The sequence below is a fragment of the Oenanthe melanoleuca genome, chromosome 1, assembly GCF_029582105.1.
Source record: "Oenanthe melanoleuca isolate GR-GAL-2019-014 chromosome 1, OMel1.0, whole genome shotgun sequence".
NCBI lineage: Eukaryota > Metazoa > Chordata > Aves > Passeriformes > Muscicapidae > Oenanthe > Oenanthe melanoleuca.
This window is the reverse complement of record NC_079333.1, coordinates 80,942,206-80,965,219: the sequence shown is the minus strand read 5'-3', so window position 1 is coordinate 80,965,219 and position 23,014 is coordinate 80,942,206.

Below are 23,014 nucleotides of genomic sequence, written 5' to 3'. Positions count from 1 at the left end.
TTAGGTGATCTGAAACATGTAGAGTAAAAAGGTATTTCCAGAGCACACATGAGTTTTTAAAAAGTTTCTTTAGGCATTATGGAGTAGAATAAATATTTTGCTTAGTTTTCCTTCAGAATATTGATCATATTACTGCTGCCATTCTTTACAGACACAAACAAAAATCCATTATGTGCAAGTTAAACAAGTGTTTGATTAGAGCCACATAGTTCACTGGTCTGAACATTAAAAGTATCTACGTGCATATTAAGTTGACAACAGATTGGGGTGTAACCCTGGCCCACAACTCCCTCAGTTCCAAGTACTGTATAGGCATAGCTTCATCTCCTTGACTCAAACTACATTATTACATGAATGCATTATACCACTCAAGTGAATTATTGATCCACATAATTTCTGTCCTTTGTTGCTCGTGCTTAAACTAGGTCGTTGAAGTGCTGTGATTACAGAATATCATTGTTCTAGACTGATCTGTGGTTGCTCCTACAAATTACTGGTCTGGTTTTCTGAAGTTGATTTTTTTTCTTTTTCTGAGAATTCCATTTTCAACCTTATTTTGTTTCAAATTATTGGGTTTATGTAATTTTTTCATCATAGCACCATTGTAGGTGATTAGAGAGATGCAGTGATTCTAAAGGACCAAGAAAAAAAACACTTAAAAAAGAGCCACTTTCCCTTTGATCAGAAAGCATAGAAACCTGCTGGCTTCTTTTAGACTTTATAGCTCTTTTAATTAACTTAGTACTGGCTTTGCTATTATACAGAACTAAACCACTGTAAGAATGTTAAGGCGATAATAAACATCTCATTTAAATCCACTAAAGAGAGAAAAAAGTAATTTACAGGAACATCTCTGTCCTTAGTTTACCCTTTTGTGTCAAACATTTGGAGAACATCTGGGAACTGACACAGTTTTTCTTAGGACATAAAGGAGTCCCTCTGGATAAAGCAGGCTTACTTAGTGAGATGAGAAACATCCATTCTTTGCTGCCTAAAATATGTCTGAGAAGCTGGGATCAGTATCAGCTTGCAAAATTTTCTTCATTTCCTTTTCCTTCTTATATTGGATGCAACCTCCAGTTTTAGAATTAATTAATTTTTTATTAATTTCTTATATTTCTCAGCTGAAACCTCAATGCACTGATGACTTTTAACCCATGGATTTCCAAAAAGGAGGAAAATTTGACTCAACTAAATTCCTTCTGACTGAAAAAATGGTATCATGTGTAAGGTATGGAAGAAAAAGAGATCTCATTATTTTAACAAGTTTCATGGTTACCTTTAGGCAAAGAAGGGAGGAGTTTAGAGAGGCTTATGAACGAGCATTTGAAATAATCCAGAAATCTAGAAAGCCTGCTTACCACAGCAAGGGATATAAGAACTTCAACTTACTTATTTTTTTAAATAGTACTTTGAGAGATTATTTGATCAAGTGTGGCAAGTATCTCCATGAATAAACAATTGCAGGTACTGTAGAAATGGTTCATCCACAGATGATCAGCAAGAGGCTGAAACTAATCATGTTCCAAATGGAAAAAAATGGGAATTTCTGGCCATGATTTTACCAGAACTCAAATGGAGGGGGTAGAATCTGGGTTGCTTAATACCCATAAATCCTAAATAGATACATTTATCAAAACTATTCTCTAACTGTCTGATTTTGGAGACACAATGCAGGCAAGTGGATTTGATAAGCCCTTCATGTCCTGGCAATGCCTCCTACCCCAGGACTGGCCCAAACTAAATTTTTCATCTCAGATGATAATATTCAAGTTTAAAATGCACATTCCAAATTATTTTGATAAGCAATGATCTTTAAAGTGCATTAGATGCTTTTACCTTTAATAACTTAATTTTGAGTTTTCAGTAGCTAAGTTAAGCTTAATATTCTGTCTTTATACCCAGATTTGCAATGAAGTTGTACAGGGTGCACCTAGACCTAGCTGCAGGTCTGCACATTCAGCAATCCAAATCCCAAATCCTGCCTTCCTTTCATCCCAGTCTGGACCATTCATTTCATTTAATTTCATTTCACAACACTTCACTTTGTCTGGCTAGTCCTGTCCTAGGAGCTTGGAAACACTCTGAATGTTCTAGCTGGGGCACAGTCATTGTAATTAGAGACTGGAAAATTGCTCTGCAAGTGCACAAGAACACTTACATGGCATCTCCTGTGAGAAGCTGAGAATTTCCTGAAAAGGATGTGTTTTCCACTGGGGGCAAAGATCCTGTGGGGATTGATCCTGCTGGTTGCTGACTAGAGAGACATCTCCTTGGCAGGCACTAGGCTGTGCCCCTCTGGGGAAGCAGCACCAGGGATAAAAAGGCTCCTGAGGAAGTGGCATGTACTGCACAGCTCCTTGAAAGTCTGAACCTGTTCGAGATTTTCTGCAAACCCTGTAAAACCTTCTCTTAGTTATGAGTTGTGCTAATCCACTCAGGAACCACAGCAATCCTGTATGGTTTGTCACTATTATCAGCCAACTAATGCAGTTTCAATATTGGACTGAATCAATCCAGTGGACTGAAAAGACTTGCAACATGGTGTGTAAATTCCAACAGTGGATAAATTAGAGGTAATTGTGAGCTGCTTCTGGATATTCTGTGAGAAATAGATAAACTCATTAAGAGCACAGTTCCTTACAAAATAACTTTTTTAGTCTTAGTCATGAAAAATCATACATGGACAAATTGTCTGCTCTTAAACCTGGTGCCTAATGCAAGCATTTTTTCAGGAAGGGGGCAGGGTGTCACTCTGCCCTCCCCCCTCTGTCACTAGCCCCAGTAGTCTCATTGCAGAAACGTTGTACTTTTCTGTGCTGAGTTAATAGCTGTCACTGTTGCTAACCTAAAATACTGCTGTACTTGGCACTTTCATCTCTTCCATCTTGCTTGCCAATAGCCCCAAACTGCTTGCTGGGGTGGAGAAAGAATTGCATTAACTCAAGTTCCATGATGAGACACATACCTGGACATCACTACTAAGTTTATTTGAAGCTCTTTCTCTTGCTGCTTGCTGATGTTTTAAGTTGAAATTCTGATGCTGATGGTGATTATGGGCTGTTGTCTGAACAACATGTTTTACTGTTCAGGACTTAAAAGGAAAATAGCTCTTTTCAAAATGTGATGTGGGTGATGATTATTTCACACCAGCAGTTTCATTCCATTGAAACAGTGATGAAATTATCAAAACATTGGCTCAGAGTTCTTGCTTGTATATGTTCTCTCACAAAGTGTAGGAATTCAATGCACAAGAGAGTAAAATAATGAGATTAACTGTAGGTCTTTTTGTGGTTTTAGCTATTTACAATGATGAGAAAAATAGAGCAAAAATAGATTAAATTCTGTGTGCTTTGTAGGAGTTTGGTATCTCACAGGATGCCTTTTAATGTCTTCAGTTTATGACTTTGGACTAATACATTTGGCTTTATTTATTTTTATTTATACTAATATTATTTGGCTTTCAAATTCAAGTGAAAACCTGTGCTTCCAAACTGTCATTGAATGAATTGGCAGTCTTCTTCTTTTTTATTTCAATGGATCATTTGGTCAAAACAAACAAGTTACAAACCCAAAAGTTTTTCGTTTATATATTCATTATCAGGTGAAAATTTTACATGTCCTATTTCTAAATAGGCAACAAGATTTGTACAAGCCTCCAGAATGCTTCATTGACTCCAATCCACTTCATAGTCCATTTGGTATGAAATAAAACCAGAAAAAAATTGTCATTCACTGACATCTTTTCACTTCAATGGCCTGTTGTGCATCCCAAATATCTCTGAATATCAGTAATGTTTACAAGGCCATTCATCATGGGCATGAAGTCACTGATGGTGTTACATGGAAGACTTTAATACCATAGAGATTGTCTCCAGATAAGAAAGAGCACTGGAATGACTGTGGATTTTACCTGAGGAAAGCAAGAGCAGAAGGGAGTGGTGGGCTGCCACTTCTGCAACATCTGATGTTTGGTCTTGGTGGCTCAGCCGTGTGGGTTCATGGGAGAGGATTCCAGAGTTTGGCACTGTTTTGACACCCTGAGAATGACAGGAATATTCACTCACTGTTCACACAGATTAAAGTGGAAGAGGAAGAAAAAGAGTTTTACTGAGAAGATGCAGCCAACAACAGGGAGGCCATTTCCACTTCATACACCTTGTTAGTTGGAGCTTTACATCCAACTTGCTTCTGCAACTACAAAATACATATTAAAATTAATAACAGTTCATTGCCTCCAGCTGCTCACAAGAAACAGATGCAGTTGTGGACCTATTTAGTCAGCATTTCTTCCTTCCCAGTTATACCTCATCTTGAGCGGGGAATATTTGAATAATGAATTGTGTATTTGACTATGAAGTAGGACAGACATAAATAAAATTATTCTCAACTGCATTTTACTAAGAAGCAGTTTTACAGTCAAGCACAGGAGATTTAGGAGAAGCACATTGTGAGGAATGTGCAGTTTTGGTTTCATTCATTTGGGACGTTTCCTCTCAGTTGCATCCAGCGTGAGATAAATGTGCACAGCAAGGAGAGTTCTTGCCCTGACATGAAATGGCTGATCTCACCCTCCATCTTGGGCATACTCTCAGATTTTGTTACCTGCCTGAATCTTTCTTTTTACCTTACAGATGAGAGACAATAGCATACCCATACCTGTGACCCCTCTGACACGGCATCTCTCCAGAAATTTCTGTTTGAAATGTTGCAGATCACCTTTTCTGAAATGTGTTGTGACCCTGGCATATATCCACTGCAGAAACATTTCAAGGGAAATCACATGAGTTTCTAAGCTATTAAAAACATAACTTACATGTCCTATATAATTCAGGGTAAAATATTTCCCCTTGCTGAAAAGTATCCAATTCTGTCTGAAAGCAGGAGCCAGCAGAAGAGGAATTTTTCCATTGACCATTAACTTTCATATAAGGATAGCCAAATCAGCTTGGTAAATTAAGCCTTGGATAAACACTTTGCAAGACTTTAGGACTCCTGTATAACCCAGCTGACAGAAAATTGAGAGGTTATTCAGATAGTCAATTACATCTTAAATGAAAAACAGGCTGGAAGCATTCATAATTTAGAAGAAACTCCTAAGTCCCAAAAGAAAGAAAAGAGAAACTATTTTAGGTACATTTCTACTTCAAATTAAACAGTCATATAATGGCTAGAGCTCTGCCTGCAGCTTACATCACAAAAAAAAAAATTAAATTAAATAATAATAGCAAAAAATGACAGTAATACATCTAGACAGCCTTATTTAAAGAACCAGGGGACTGGAAACAAATGGTTACAGCCAGAGATATAAATAGTCCAGGTAAAAGATAATGATAATAATGAAATATGAAACACCAGGATAGGAAAAATTGTAAGTGTCAGCACCAAAGGCTTTTATTCTGCAGCCCCCCAAGTCCTGACTGGCCAAAGAGGTGCCTGAGGTTGGCATCTTGGTGCTCTCACAAAGGAATCCCCTGAAGCTGAGCACTGCCTGGCTCCTCCCTGCCCTGCCACTTTCTGCTATCCTTCTCCTTCAGGAAGGACCTCAGGGAGTCCATCTTGGCCACCTTCTTTCATGAAGATTTTTGGGAATTTTTAATCAGTTGTGATTTGCTTGAAACTGACCAAAAGGTTCAGACAATGATTTGGAGGCGGGAGACACACAGGCACTCAGGCAGTGATCAAATACATCTAATTGCCTTGGGAATGCAGGTGAATAGGAATGAAGAATTTCTTTAAAACTGCTTTTCTTTCATATGCTCTGTGATTCTTTGAGCTTCTCAGTCTTGGTTATGAGAGGGAACCTCATCAGTGTATACAAATATCCAAGAGGGGGTGCCAAAAAAAAAGGGTACAGGCTCTTCTCAGTGGTGCTGAGCAATGGGAAGAGAGGCCATGGGCAGAAATTGAAGTTCCACATGAAGTGGATGGGCACAGAAAGTTCCACATGAATATGAGGAAGAACTTCTTTACTGTGCAGGTGATTGCACATGAGAACAGACTGCACAGAGAAGTTTGTGGAGTCTCCCTCACTGGGGATATTCAGGAACTGTCTGTACACAATCCTGTGCCGTATGCCCTGGGGTGATCCTGACTGAGGTACCTTCCCACCCTATTGGTTCTGTTATTCCTTGAGTTTTATAAACAATCAGAGCTCTTAGGAAAGTAATAATTGTGAGGCTGCAGAGATTCTCAGATTCATCTTACAGTGACTCATACACTTAATTCTTTCATTACCTTGCCTTTTTCTTAAGATCCTCAAGCTGACTTCTGCTGAGAAAGACACTTTTTCCAAATTTGCTAACATCTGCATTTCAGGGTTGGTAACACTGCATGTTTTTGAGAATCTTGTCATTTAGTGTGCCAGAGACAATGTTTTCCACTCTGGAAAAATGATTCCAAGAATGAGGAGAACGTGTTACATCAAGCCAGTGTTACACTAGTCACAGATTTAGCATTGAGCAAGACTGAGAGATAAAATTACTTACTAATAAGAAAACACAAATTTGGTACTAGGAAATAAAGTTTTAAAAATATAGCAAAATTATTGAGTTCATGCTTAATATTAGAAACTTTCTGTGCTACTCCAACATTGTCATCAGCCCACACTGGCCTCTGCACCCTAACCTGTGCTTGTTAGGTGCTGGGAAGCTCCCAGAACTGTCTTTCCTGCTCCCAGCTGAGGCTAAAAAGTCAGGCTAGAATGCAATTTACCTTTGAGATTTTTTCCATTTCTCATGACCAGCCATAATCCTGAGTTCATGTTATGTCCCTTTTTGAGGGCTGCAGTTTGGATTCTCATTTCCATTTTTAACTAGAAGCAACAGAGTCCTGGCTTTAGGTATCAGTCTCTTCTGTTCTGTTCTGTTTACTGGGCCCTTGAAGCAATCCATGGATAGATCAACCTATTTTGTCATGAGATATGAAATGTACAAGATTTATTACACTTTTTTGCTACAGTCATGACTCTACATATGACAGTAAATCTAAAGGATGACAGATATGAGTGTGGGTTGCTTGGATAGCACAGCACACTCATATGCTTTGTGAAATAGAATAACAGAGGTTCACCACCCTGAAGTTGTGAAGTTGTTTTAGGTCTTTCCTTCAAATGTAAATACTCAAAATTTAAGGGCTACAGACACTTTTATACTGTGAGCTTTAGCAGGTACAGACCTCTGATCCTCTACATAATAATATGAAGTCTGCTTGAGCATAAATTCTGCTCTTGAGCTGTGGTTTGATCAAGACAGTGAGGCCAGGCTGTTATTTAATTGGATTTTAGACATATCATTTAACCACAGTAGATGACATTTTCTTGGAAAATTCACTGGAGTGGTTTAATCTGTAAAACCTTTGAAAAGCACAGATTTTGCAAATTATATCCCTTGTACAACTGTATAAGGGATCTCTATAAATGCAGGTCGTTACTAAATCCCTTCAGGAAATATAAACAGTGGCCACTGAGTGTGTTTGGACAGGATTGGGTACTCTGGGTGAAATGGCTTTCTGGGACAGGATATGCTGTGGCATGGGTTATTAGCTGTTGACTCCCTTGGTTGATTACAACAGCTTTCGTGTCACTGTGAGCTCTTCTGAAGGAGATCTTTGGTGCATGCATAAATATTAGGATGTCACAGTATAATTCATGTAAATAATCAGTCAACTAGCTGATAGCTGACTGATGATGTATTTGAATTAGAGAGAAACAGGTTCAGGGTAACTCCTGGCTTGTTAGCTGCAGTGCTCACCAGTTAATGTAAGTGTCTGAGTGTCACATTATTGAGATGGTGTCTGCTGGACTGGGTCTCTCAGGGCACATGGGCACTAGGAGGTTAAAGCATGTATCCCATGTAGGCTTCAGCTTCAAGCAGGTCTTGAGCCTGAAGCTCAGTTCTACCACAGCCTCTCAAGCCATGCCCCTCATCTTTCAATTATGTGAATACTCAAGTAGCTGTTTTTTGTAAATGACACTCTTAAATATAGAGTCCTAGATTTAGATCACTGCAGATGCTAAAACTTTGTTGTTGACCCTTAGCACCTAAATCAAAAAGTGCAGGACGTACATGGTATTGAATTCAAGTATTTCACTGCAAATAATAGAAAGGCTGGGCTGGAATGAGTGGACCCACAGGAATATGGAGTAACAGAATTTCAAGAAGTTTAATTTAATTTCAACAATTAAATACTGAGCTCTCTGAATGATGAGTAATTGTATCATTATAAGTATCCACTGGCCAATACACTGGCTTGGAGAAGTGTTGCTGCATGATGAAATTTGCAGGCAAATAGAAACCCTGCTGCTTGCAGGGACATCATGCAGAGATAGATGGGGACAGAATTCAGCTTTCTTTGGCATGATGGAGCAGCTTCAGCCTGTCATTAGGCTGCTGGAAACAAGAGCTTGAGACACACCTGGCTCTTGCAGTGTGCTGTAAAAGACACAGCACCAACAGGGCGCCCAGCTCCTTTGTCCCCTCCTCACAGCACCTATCCCCAGCTTGATGCCTGACCCCAAGCATCCCTGAAGAAGCACAGTGGGCCAGCACAGCTGTTTGTTAGTGCTCAGGTGGAACTAACACATCCAAATCAGCAGCTACTTTCTAAAAATGACAATTTCAGCCCTCTTTTGAAAGAAGGCAGCCAGGTAAACTGTGAAATGTGCTATAGCTGTGCCTAGCACGGTGCGCTACAGTGAATATTTTGATTTAACTTTCACAGCCCTGGAAACACAGGCAGCGTCTGGCGGTGCAAGAGCCATGCAAATTTCATGAGCAGGGAAACAGCAGATTCCTGCACTTCTCACTGACACTGGCTTGGTGCAGGCTCTCACTTGAAAAACAGTCTGGCACAGGGGGGTCAGAGATCCAGATGCAGCACGAAAAAAGAAGTAGACAAAGAGCAAGACTAAGTAGACTGGAAACTGGCATTTTCTGAAGGGTAGGAAATGAAAAGATCCTCTTACTCCTTTCCCAGTGACACATGGCATGTAGTTACATAGAGTGTTCTGTGCTTTATCACCCCCAGTAGTTTAGCTGGGGGTGCTCCAGGGGATGCTCCAGGGATGCCTGCAGGTCCCTGAGGCTGGTGCTTTGGGTCCACATGCATGAGCCCCCATCTTGTATCTAGATTTGTCTCTATACAGTAACAGATCTGTCTTTTTCCAGCTGATTCTGGAAGTAATAATGGTGTGGCAGAGGGATTTACTTAGCCAAACTCATTAAAAAATAAAACCGCCTGTGAAAACATGGTAATAAATAGTATAGCATATCTGTAAATATGGGCCATGGTCAAGGACTATATTAATGTAATTATCTTGTTATGGTAATATTTTTTCCTTCCTTACTGATTGGTGTTTAAATTTGTGGGAATTTTGCAAGGAACTTTATGTAAGTGCTCATAATACCCCTCCTAAAAATTTCAGATTACATAAGAAAAGAAACTGACTATTACCAGGGCAAAATTATTATTCCATCTATTCTACAGCTGAGCAGGTGAGGGGAGAATTGAATAGGCAGCCTGCTGAAGGCCAGACACCAATGCTATGTCTGTGAGTTTTTGTAACAGAGGTTTTATGAAATCCTGATGCAGCCACATCCTAGACAGCCAGAAATAATGTACAGATATATACAGCAATTCCAAATATCTCCTGGGGCACTGTGTGTGCACACAGGAATAGCAACACTATGCAGCCTGTGGAGATATCAATGAGAAAACTAAATTTAGAAAAAAGAGAACCCTTTGCTTTTTGTTTGCTCAGGTTTTATTTGCTTTCTTATTTTTCTCAGTTTCTTTTCCCCTGGAGTACTGTCTTTTCATCTTTTATCTTTGTAGCAGAACATTTCGTTTTCAGTAGTCCCCAGCATGCAGTTCCATCAATAAATATTTTTACACTTGATGACTGAAAAGTGTCCTATATCAACCTGTTGATCCTGTTTGTGCATGAGAAACTTCAGGATCCTGATCTTTCAGGGCATATGTAGTTACTGTGAAATGTAAATATGGCTCCTAATTTGGCTTTACCATTTGCAGCATCTATGCCCAGTTACAATTTCTAGAAAAATATTGGTGCTTATAGATCAAAACATAATGATCTTGAGAAAATTTAGGCAGGAAGCTGGTACAATTCTTACAGGCTTAAGTGCTGTATAGAATCAGCAGCTTTTAGCTCTACATTTCCATTGCTATGTCTGTCATAGAAATACCATTTAGCATTTGTCTTCTCTTACTTCTCATTTATTTTCCAGCATTTTCAGTGATGCAAGACTTGCTGATACATGTGAGAGAAAAATGATACGAATACTGCTGCAGAAAGTATGGTTGTAAATGGTGTTCATGCTTTCCATCAGGTTGCTTTTAGTTCTGTCAATAAGCCTCAGTAATGGAGAAAGAGAGCATGCTTTCCAAAATACACAAAAGATCTGCATCAGGGTTACACCCTACCCTGCTGCTCAGGCAACAAAGAGTATTGTCAGTAGGGAAAATGCAGATGGATCCAGCTCCTTAGAAGCATCAGAAATTATGTTCTGCAAAACTGTAGGACTGTGTGCTTCCTTCTATTTGTGCTGTCTCTGGGGCCTGAGTGCCTACTACAACACAGTTATGGTAATAAGTGACTCGAGTCCCAGTGTGCCTGCTGGAGAAGCATAATGAAGCTCTCTGTTTAGAAGCTCCTCTGGCCTTTAATCAGCTCCTCCAGGGAGCCAAGCACACCCTGCCCTGTGCAGGAAGGAACTGTCCTGTACATGTTTGGACCACAGAGCTCCCCACCCCTCTGGCTGCTGCTCTAGGGCTGCTTGCTCACACATCCCCTGTACATCCTCTGGCATGTGGCTGAGCCCCCAGGGAAACACAGGAGGGCTGCACTTGGCTGGCACCAAGAAGGACAGCACAGGAGAGTGGTCAGGATCTTCTCCCATCACTTCTTACTCAGCAGCTGAACCCTGGGCACATCTTTGGCTTGAGAGTTTCAGGGAATGATTTCCAAAGGTCTTCAGACTGAGAAGACCAAACACCTGTAGAGGTCTCTGTTCACTTGGTCAGAGGAGATTTGTCTCCCTCCCACCAAGGCTCTTGCCTCGTGCTCTACAAATCCACCCCAGCAAAAGCTGATAATGTGATGAAGCTTGCAGAAATCATCATTTCACAGGTTGAGGTAATTCATACAGAATCCTTAATATTCAATTTATTCTGCCATTTTTGGAGTGATGAATTCACAACATCCAGCAGTAATCGTCAGGCAGCTATGTCTAAACCATGTAATAGCTGGATGTTCTAATGGGAATTGACAGCTGACATGTACCAAAAGTGTTACTTACCATAGCCTGAAATTGAGGGAATTATATGACAAAATTAAATACTTGCATGCTTCCAGGCAGCAGCTCTGATTTTAGTAAGGAACAAAGAAATACAATTACTGCACAAAAATTTCCTGTCTGTTAAGTTTGATCAGGGTTTTATATCTACAAGATACCACTTCAAACTATGCCACCAGGTATGCATGTAAACACATTCATCTTGATGGATGTCTCAACTTGCTTTACACAAGAAGCAACACAATTTCCTGCCACAGCAGTATCTTTGAGGAGGAAAACCCCCCAGAACAACTACTACCCCCCTTTCTTATCCTTTTAACAGGCAGCCATTTAAAAATACTTATTTGTATTTTATTTATTTTAACATACAGGAGTAATTTGATGGGATTTTTCTTCCATCATAAAGATTTTTAGGCAATTTTATCACCTTAATTTGGTAGTTCTGATTTTTACCTTTTTTACCCTGTAAACATACAAGTTTTTCAAATCCTACCAAAAAAAAAAAAAAAAAAAAAAAAAAATCTGCAGCAATCCTCCCCAGCAAAACCTGGGTAAAACAAGTGTGTTTTGTAAGTAAAAATGGCAAGTTTCTTCAAAAGGGATTCCTGTAGGTGGACTCTGCAGTAGCTGAGGTGAGAAAGTGGAGGAATTCAATAGGTATCAGCCTGTTTTGCTTTCAAACTGCCAGGTTAGCAAGGATCAGGTGGTGGTGTAATGCCTTACACATACTCAAAATATCTTTCCAGCAGGGGGATGTAGAATTCCAGTTTTTTATGTGTTTCAAGACAGTGGGATGATTATTTTTCTATGTCACGAATACCAGAATGGATCTTTTTCAACAGAAAAAAAAACTGAGAGCAAAAATAAACGAAGGAAATTTTTTAGAAGCATTGCCAAATCTGAGAAAATGTTAGATTCTTTCTTTTTTCATAATCTGAATAAATGATGACCAAGAAGGCATTTTAATCACTTGCCAGATCACTGCCTGGGAAATGATTAGGCCAAGTATTCCTCAGTCTGGTCAGAAGAAATTATGGATGAAAAGTGAGATAGAATATTGATGATTTAGAAACAATTTGGCCAGTATATGGCTCACTTAAGACAATGCAAACTGCATCCCACGTTGTTCTGGAGCATGTCTTTCCATGGCAAAATCAAATTAAAATAAAGTAGTATTTAATAAAATAAATAAAAATTGGCTAGGCAGTCTAGAATCTTTAGGCCAACAAATAGAATTTCCCTTGCTAATGTAGTTGAATGCTAGGGAAAAATCTGAGCCCAGGAGCCCAGTCCAAAGCAGTTTCCTTGGTTTTTGACCAATGCATTAAGCATTAGCACTTTTCACTGAGTCCCATGTGGTCATTGACAGCCTGTTCCTGTGGAGCCAGACTGGATCCTCCCTTTCCAAGGGAGACACTTGCTCCTTAGGAAGTTGCAGTTATGTCACAGTAAGGGCAGTCCCCTGCCTATCCCTCTATTCTCACAGGAGAGGTGAAGCCTGGCTTGATTTTTAGGGCAGTGCACCTAAATCTGATTAACTCAATGATCAGCCAGAGCTGCTGAAGGCAGCTGGGAGCTGAGCCAAATTCTATCCCAGGAACTGAGTGGAAGTGCCTCACCTGCTGCCTTATGAAGGACCTGAACTTCAGCTCAGGCAGCAAATGTCTGAGGATCATAGTATATTCTGAGCTGGAAGGGACACACCAGGATTATCAAGTCCAGCTCCTGGCCCTGTGCAGGACACCCCAAGGGTCACAGCCTGTGCCTGAGAGCATTCCCAAATGCTTCTTGAACCCAGTCAGGCTGGTGCTGTGACCACTGCCCTGGGGAGCTGTTCTAGTGCCCAAATACCTCAGGGTGGAAAACTTTTTCCTAACATCTAACCTAAACCTCCTCCACCTCAGCTTCATGCTGTCCTCTGTTCACCAGGCTTCCTTTGTCCACCCCTGGCTGGTGGAAACCAGCAGCATTGCATCCAGCCCCACAGGATTCAAGAGAACACCCCTGGGAAGCTGGCATCTGCCCACAGCAGGGTGTGTAGTGCAGCCTTTGAAATCCTTTTTATTTCTGCCTGAGGCACAAACCTGAAAGGGAAATAGACTGGGTTAATTCTTCTTGAACTCCCAGCTGCCAGTCTTCCTCACATTAACCTTCTTTCCTTTTTCATCCAAAGATTCCTGATGCATTAAGAGATGCAAGTTGGAATTTATACTTTTGACTGAAAGCTACTTAATGTTCTTGTTGATGTTGATTGCTGAAGGAAACATTTCTTATTTAATCATAGCAAATTGCATTCAGAGATATAAAATCATTGCACAAACAAAGTGACTGGTTAATCCAATTAAGATATCCTAAACAAAAAAAACAAGCTGTTGTCAATATACCAGCATCAAGAGCACCAGAGCTTTGAGTTATCCAATAATTTGGCTCTTTCAGGGGGTCTAGTCCTGCTTTTATTGAAAGCAATGGCAGAACTCCCAACAACACCAGGAGGAGCAGAATCCACTTAATAATCTGCAAGCTGCTGGTTCAGTAAGAGTCATGGTAATTATGCATATGGCCATATAAAGAAGTTCAGCTGAAAGTCATTTAAAAAAAAAAACACAGAAGAGAAATTCTGTTGTAATAGAAAATAACTGAAGACTTAGATTGAAGAGATAGAAGGTGATAAATCATTTAACATAATAAAATGTGGACAAATTGTAAGAGAGTTACATTAGGGATATCAAGATGGGCATGAAGAACAGGTCTGTATGAATGAAATCTTTGGAACTTTTATTTCAACATTAAGATAGAATTTTACAGGTTTAATTACATGCTGAGATTTGCACTGTTGGAAGCAACTAATTTCAGCAGGGCTGTGAAGAGTATAAATTAGTATATTACTGACTTACTCAGATTTGTGTTCCTTGAAATAGGGAGCTGGCTTCAAAAGAAAGGGAATAAAAAGAGGGAAATGTGTGTAGATCTTATGGCTAGAAGGAACCATTTAAAATTGCTTCAGGGTAATTTCAAGTTAAATTTAGAAATAGTTTGTCTCCAGAGATTGTGAAATCTTTATTAGTAGCAGTCCTTGAGAGTAGGTGTTAGATAAACTTTTTTTTAGGAATGTCATCAAAAAGAGCAGATCCTGACTTGGGAAGGGAAGGTAGGCTAGAGAATGTCTTGAAACCCTTCCAGGCATATTTTCTTTCATTTCTATTTTTATTTTTTCAAAGTGATGATTTCTTCTAATTTAAAGGTCTCATAATTTTACTCACCGCTGCTTTACAGAATGTAAAGACTCCTATTTGGCATCTGCTCTGGTTTTAAGAGTGTTATAAAATGAAGATTCCCTTCATCCCATTCGTGGCAGCAGTGCCTAATGACCAAGGAAGAGTGGTGCCCCTGCACTGTTGTTCAGCAGGCAGTAGAGGGCCAGCTCCTCTGAGGCTCTGGGGCTGGAAGCCCTTTGTTCCTTTGTGCCACAGTCCATGGGATGTGGCTCTGCTCCATCTGGAGAACTGTTGCACTTCCTATTTGCTTCCTCTGAAAGTCTTACTTACACTGTAATACTTACTGCAAGTAAGTCTTACTTACACTGTAATAAAATAATTATTTTGGTCATCAGATTTGACTCTGTTCCCTGTGCATATCCCCTTGGAACTGAGATGTCTATGTTGAGAATCTCCTCTAGATAAGATGAAAGGGGGAGGTACCTTCAGGCATGTGAGGTCAGTGTTGCCTTGTAGTGATGATTCTCCTCCCCTGAGTATGTAAGGGAATTCAGATATCAAGACCCTTAACCCAGAAATTTCAACCTGGTTGAGGGTTTTTAGATGGATTTAATATTTAAATTTCCTCAGTAGGATGCTTTCTCAATTTTTTTCATCAGATTCTGTGGCTTCTTTCTTCACAGCAAACATTTCTATTCTCAGTCTTTTACCAGCAATGTCAAGTGCAGACCTTGTTTTTACCATATCTGTCATGAAGGTTCTACCAGCACGTGCTTCTGAAGCAACTATTTTGAATTATAATCTTTCCACTCAGTTCCCTTTACCTTCACTCTTTGCTGGGTCTGGTAAAACACCCTGCAGACAGGAGCATGGACACTACCACTATGCAGTTATAAGATGCCAAGAAGAGATTTTGCTGCCAGTGGGGCCTTTCACCCATGTTAATGCCAGACATCTGCTGTCATTTAGGTATTTCCCAGACTTCAAAAAGTTGTGTTGCTCTTTCACTATTGTTTTGATATTCAGAGTTTGCTTTTAAGGACTGATCTCACTGTGGGAGGCATTTCAGTTCTAGCCAAGTACCTCTATCAAATTTGATTCTGTGCTTTAATGTTTCTTTTCAACATCCAATGTTTTGAAGTAGGATTCCCAATCTAGGTTCACTTTTTTTTTCTGAAATGATACAATTTTCCTCTTGTGGTGCACTATAGTGACACTCACTGCACAGACTCACAGAAATTAGACTGCCATGAAACATGACAGAATCTATTTCATCTTATTATTTTGTCAGATTCTTACTAGTTCTGTTTCTGTTTGGAGGCATGGCTGGGGGAAAGAAAACCTGTACTAATCCCTGTGAAGAAAATTAAGTCTAGCCCAGCTGAAACAAGCACACTAGTACACAGCAGTACAGCACTAGTCAGGCACCTGCCAGTTGATTCTGAATCAATCTGAAAATTCTGCATAAGTGCTTGGAAACCACAGTGCTCACCATTTGCAGCAGCAGTTGTAAGAGAAACATCATGGCCTCAAAGAAAATAAAATGAAACCCATTTCTGTAATGGAAGTGATGGGAGAAAAATACAGCAGATCATCTGTTTTTGATCAACACCAGCAAAACTGTAGTGGGTTTCTGTTGGTACTAATGGACATCCAGTCAAAGCTCAGCAAATGCAGCCAGTGTCAAGGTGGTTCCACTGCTCCAAATGCCTGATCTTGCAGCAAGGATGTTGCAGCAGTAGCTACCCATGCTGAAATCACACCTTAGTGCACCACAGAGCCTTCTAATGGTAAAGATAACCAACCACTGAAATGAAGTGGCTGGAAATTGTGAAACCTCTTTGTTGAAGGTCTTTAAATGGCAGCAGAATAAAAAGCTATCTGGAATGATGCAGTTAGAGATGATCCTGCCTTTGGGCAAATATACAGAGTAATTGACCTCTTGATGTCCTGGCCAGGTGCATTTTTTAACTTTATAACCTTACATTTTCATTGGATAGTGAGCCTTGCTAATCTGTTTTTCAGAGGCTCTTGTGCTGCCTCGGTGCAGTGTTGATGCATCAATCTTCAGAATGACATCTGAGCACTAGTAATGCCTGCTATTAGGTTTGCTTGCAAAATTACATTCCAAAATGACATTCTAAGATTGCTCTGAATGTAACAAGTGACCTCCCCTTGCTGCTAGGCTTCTCAGGTCTTTGAGTCTCCTTACACCCAGAGAAAGCCTTCAAATGTGATGAACTATTTATTGTCAAGGATGGCAGCTCCATACTTTTTCAGTTTAATAAGGGAAAATATATCCCTAATGTATAGAAACTTGCAGGTTCATTAGTTCTGTGGGCTGCATCAAAAGAGTTCCTTGCCTTTTACATTCTGCATATCCCTCTCTCCAGCTTACCTACAGAATTTGCCTGGTGGCATAATTTGGTTTTGTAACAAGAACAGGTGTTAAAATTATCATTAGGGTATGTGTCTACCAGATTTATCTCTACCAAGTTCCAAAGTACTTTTTCAACTGGGTTTCTGATTGCTAATTAATTAAAATGTTTTTTGGTTGATAGCCTGGAAAATGCTTCTGTAGAACTATCCAGATAGAATAGATCCACACTTTCCTCCTGGACTCTGCTTTTTTGGGGTGTAGTGATCCACTGTGATCCAAAGATCATGACATGCCAGTAAATTCTTATGGATTTCCTTGAAGAGAAGAGTAAGTCTGAGACTTATGAGAAGATGAGTTTCATGTAAATAAAACAGGGTTTAACTGCACAGGTTCCTGTTCTAGATAATAAGACCCAGGACCCTCCAATGTATTTTTTTTCTGTGAGAGTGTATATCTTCTGTGCAAATTTACCTTCATTATATTTTCTTATTACACAAGTTATTGATTATATTATATGATTTATATGCAGCCTCTAAACAGAGAGAATATATTCCTATCTGATATTTAGTCTTTTCTTGGGATTTAAAAAAAACCTGTTAATATACAAATTTAAAATTTAGTTAATATGGTATTTAAGATGTAACACTCCTTTGTTGTTTAACCTGTCATTATGTCTGATTATTCCACTACATTATGAGCTTATTCAGTGTAGAAGAGAAAAACATCTTGTCTTCCTGACAAGGCAAAACAGCAGAAGAAAATGGTAACACAAAGAGAGAGTGGGTCCCATTCTGCCCCATTAGATTGTATTTGCACCACTGTTTTTCCAGGCATTTTAGCAAAGTTATTCTGAATTTACATCTGTATCACCATGGACAGGATTTGGCCCACTCTGTGTAAAGGCTACATCCAGTTGTTATGGCAACAAGATTTCTAAAAACTGTGAGAGAAGAATACTAGGTTGTTGTGATAAATGATGCATTAAAAGTGACTGCTTTCTTGCTTTCTTGTGGATTGATAGTTTTAATTGATGCTTTTTTTTGGGTAGAATCCATCTTCATTGAGGGATGCAATTAGTAAAGATGCTGGTATAACACCTTTATCATTCCAATGACCAGCTATTACACAGGAGAGGACTGGGTTAGGTTTTATACCAAGATGAGAGATTGGTTAGCTTAAATTTATATGACAAACTTATGTTCTGTGCATTCCAACTGATGTCTGCAACAGCTGTCACACAGCAGCAGGAAGCAACCTAAAGCTAATGTTATCACAGTGACAAGAAGGAAACTACATTTTTAACATCTGAAACATTCTATATTCTGAAACAGGCTTGTGGGAGAAAAAAAAAGTTTCTGTGAGTTCCTTTACTTGTTTCTTTCAAAATCCTTGCCTAAAGATGCAATGTGTATAATGAATGCTGCCTGATTAACTTCTCTCTGGTCTGTGCTGAGTTGAGATTTGAAGTCTATAAATTTATTTTTCCAGCCCTCTAAATTTACAAAATATTGGGCTGAATTTGTTTGAGTGGCTCCACCACCCCCCTGTTACAAATGAGCCTGCAGCACTGGAGTCCTTGGCAGGAGAGACCTGACTCACACCCTCCTCCTCCAGAGTTATGGGCAGCTCCAATTAAAAAGCAAACACAGAAATGAAACCTTGGGAGGCTGAAGGCAGAAGGAAAATGAAGGTGAATTTAATTTTTCCCAGTGCAGCATGTTACTGTGCATATACAGAGATGCAGTTCTGTTCAGTTTGGAGATATGGAAGTTCAGATGCTTGCACGTGGGTCCATACATGCCTAAGCTTGCAGCACAGCCCAAGTCAGTGCTGTGTGGTTTGTGTGTGGTTTCTTCACCTCAGTGTGCCACCTGCTGCCATAGGAGATGTTTTGGGGTGTCAGAGACATCAAGGATTTCTGGGAGGTCTGACCATATTTGAAGCAGAAACTGGATATAGTTAAAATGGCATCAATATTTAGGCAATTTAATCTTCCCACTATCTAGGCTGGACAATTACATAGCTTGGATATTCAGCTGACACCAATGCTAGTTTTGTTTTGCTTAATCTGTGTTAATATGAAGTCTAACTACAACAAAGTCTTAAACACCAGCTCACCTGTTGATACCTTACATTATAGACACCTTATTGTCTAAAAATGGGTGATGAATTTTCCACCTGATTGCTGTTTTCCAGCCATAACCCTGACAGCAAATGAAACAAATACAGAAAGGCATTTGGGGCCTTTTTTTTTTTTAGTTAATTTCCCATTAGCTCAATTGAACTCAGAAAAAAAATACTACTATTTTCAAAAGGGAGAAGACAGAATGCATGATTTAGAAATATAGAAACTGAGTGATTTAGAAATATACCTCACTAATGATACCATCTGGAGGAGCGTGCTTCTAAGCCTTCATAATCTTGTTTGTTGAAGATGTTTAAACAAAAAGTATATAAAGTGGTATTTAGACTCTTTCCACTGTCATTGTGGAGACACTTCCACAGGGTTTCCTTTCCATTATTGACTAGTGACCCAGACTCATGGAGCATTATGTTCAGAATAGCTTCTTGTTGACCAGAGTTTGATGAGATTAATTACCATGAATGATTGCAAATAACTTGTACAGCAGCAATTTGGCTGCTCTAGTCCATAGGTAAGTGGGAGTACATGAGAGCAAATCCATGTTTTCACTTCAACAAACAGATTTAAAATATTGACAATTACTTATATCGAGGACTATTTTTACAGATATATAAATCTGGAAATTAATTGATAAACTAAGTTTTCAGATAAAATCACTAAAATTATTTAAAAAGGACATAAAGCTTCTGTGAGCCAGATTAAGTTCTGTGTGTGTCCTGCAGTGTGACCAGAAAATTTCAGGATACATATCAATCAGGAGGAAGAAAACAGTCCACGAGACTCAAATTCAGCAGGGTACTTGGGCATACAGATTGTTTATTTGCTGAAATTTCTCCTGTGCTAGAGATTAGGCACTTCCTAATCAGACCTAGGTTGCTACAAACTATAATTTGCAGCATTATCCAAAATATTGTTCTATCTTTCAGTTGCTCTACTTACCTCATTCCCCAGAGGTTATGGCAAAACATTGCAGAGATAAAAGGAAAGTTAGGTCCAGTAAATTCTCAGTGCACCTCAAGCACTGTTTTGATGAAAGTTTCTTCTCAGAAGCCAGGATTTAAAGACCCCTCAAAAGGCTGAGTTCTGGGTGTTAATGGGTGATGCTGCTGGGAATGCTCCTGTGGGAGGCTCCTTCCCTCCTGTGACTTTGCCAGAAATTACTGCCCCATTGCAAAACCCAGCATGTCCTGACCCTGCAGCTCCCTGCTGTGCTCAGGGGAAAGTAGGCTGCACCCTGCCTGCTCCTATCATGGTCAATAAATGGCCAGGAAAAACCACAGCAGCTCAGGTGGGAATATGAGAGTCGTCAGTGCAGGGGCTGGGGCCACAGGAACTGGGTGTTAATAAATCAACCAACACCTCTCAGTCAAACTGTTGGATCTCAGCAGCTGGTTGGGTTTTTTCTTCCTCTGACACAACGTGTGTGTGCACATGTATTCAGAGAAACAGCTCATAGCTTAGAAGGCAGCAGAAATGAAAACCACATTCCACTGCAAATAATAATGGCTGGAGGCTGCTATAGCATTGTCATTTTTAGCTCCTAAGCAGTGACAGTGCTTTCTGTGCTGTAGAAAATGAAGGTAAAATGTAAGTCCTGTTCAGACACTGTTGCTGGGAAGAAAATACATAAATATGCAGCCTTAATGAAAAGAAAAAGCAGCAGTGGTTACAGTCAGAAAACACAACATATTTTTTATATATTCTGGGGATACTATAGGGATGCAGATTGAAAAACAAGTTAAATATTGCAGGATATTTATACATCATGACCCTGACCTTGAGTATGCAAAAGCTGCTTTCAGATGTGCACAGCAGGTGATGGTTTCACTTATTTTTAACCCTGGAACTCCAAGATAGGATGAAATTGACAGAGAACATACATAAAGCAACAGAACCAAGTCTGGCAGGTTCCTCTTGCCCTCACTCTCAGTTGTGCACATTCTGATAAAACCTAAGGCAGCCTATTTGCTTTCTGATTTATTAGTGGGAAACTGCAGGTGTAGCTCAAGAGAGGAGAGAGAGAGAAATAAGCAAGATGGAACTTATCTAAAGCTGTGACTTGTGAGCCCCTCAGCAGCAGCAGTTCAGCCAAAGTTTTATTTTTCAAGGATCCTTGCTCTCAAGGCAACAAGGAATCCAGGTAGTTTGGAGTAGTTATAAAAGTCATAATGTTCCCTTGTCCTCTGGCAAACAGTCAGAAAGGAAAAATGGAGCTGGAACAGAGAACAGACTTCAACCTTTCTTCTGTTCTCTGTGAGGCATTGACCAGGGCAGGAGCATGAAATACTGCCTTGGCACACAGAGCAAGCATCTGAGCTGATGTAAGATTCCTCTCTTGGAGCCACAGGGACAACTTCCCTTGTCAATTGCATAGAAAAGAATGAAATGAATATACATTATTTTCCTTCATATTTGCAGAGCTGTTAAAAATTCATGGCTCCATTCTTCAAGGAATTAATCAAGCATGAATTGGATGAACTGGGAAGTGTTTATATTGCCCCAGTATATTTGGAGTGGAATTGGAAAGTGGACATTAACCAAGACTGACTTTGGTGTGACCATCACACACAGTGCTGCATCCATTTCCTTAGAAGTTCATGTCAAGATTAAACAGGCAGAAGAGTCTTTTCAAAAGCTCTTGATTTTCCCTGAGGGATGTTTTTGACAAAGGTCAGCTTTAACTGACCTGTTGCTGCACAGGTTGTGTTGGTGCCACAGATCAGCCTCAGGGTGAGAGGGTAAGAGATGGGGTACACCTATTTATTGTTCTCTGTCTGCAGTCTGCAAAGACACACAGATAGGAATTTGAGCTGGATAATTGCTGAGACACTCACAGCATGCCCAGCTACACCAGCTGATGGATTTTCTGCCTCTGCAATGAAAATAGTAGAGTAAGAACAAAGGGGCATGATGATAGAAGGTGATGTAACTTCCTCTTTTTTTGCTGAGAACATGTATTATGATACAAAATCAGGGAATTAACAGCACATTAAAAAGTACTTTCCATATGGCCATTTAGCAAAGTTGATAATTGAAACAAGTAAAACACATAAAAGTGCACCATGAACTATATTAAATTGGTGCTGTTTCAAATGAGATTTATATTTCAAGAGGACATAATGGGACCAAATATTTTGCTGAAAAAAATTTTAAAAGGATACCAATAATTACTAAAGCAGCTGGAAATTTGCCTATCTTACTAAGTTATGACTTCTCCAGTAAATTTTGGTCAATTAAAATATTATGAATATTAAAAGTGTCAAACTCCATTAAAGTCTGGTATTGATATTATGAATTTAAATATGGAAGGAAAAATATTTTGGAAATGAATAAGTAGCAAAATGCTACTTTCAGTTATGTCAATGAAAACATTTCATCTAATAACCTAAAAAATTTTGCTGTTTGTTAGTTACGAATCCCATAATAATCAAAAACTTGTTTGGAATTTGCTCAGTTTTTGACTTTTGACTATACTTTTTATTTGTATTATATGTATGGTCTCCTTAGAATTATTCTCATCGTGTTCTTTTCATTTATAACTAAGGGTTTCCTGCATCATAAACTACTTAACAATAGATATATTTTATAAATTTCCCTTAACTATCTTTTTATTCCACACTGATAACCTCCTCTTATTAATTCTCTTAATCCATGTAGTGGTTGATTTACTAATCTGAAAAGACATCCAATTCCAATCTTCTAGAAAATAATCTTAAAACCTGAGTTCACCTGGAGGAAAGAGGAGTTTTGAAGCAATCATGATTGACTCTTCTTTGCTCAGGACTCATGTTGCTGAAAGATTTTAATCATCAGCTGTTTGGCCACAGGTCTCAGGATGAGAAATCTGATAGCTGGCATATATTTTCTCTTCTTGAAGTAGAGAACACAGCATGTCTGTCAACAGATGTGTAGACACACAGAAAGGCTCTGTACTAAAATGATCTGTGGTCATACAAAAAGT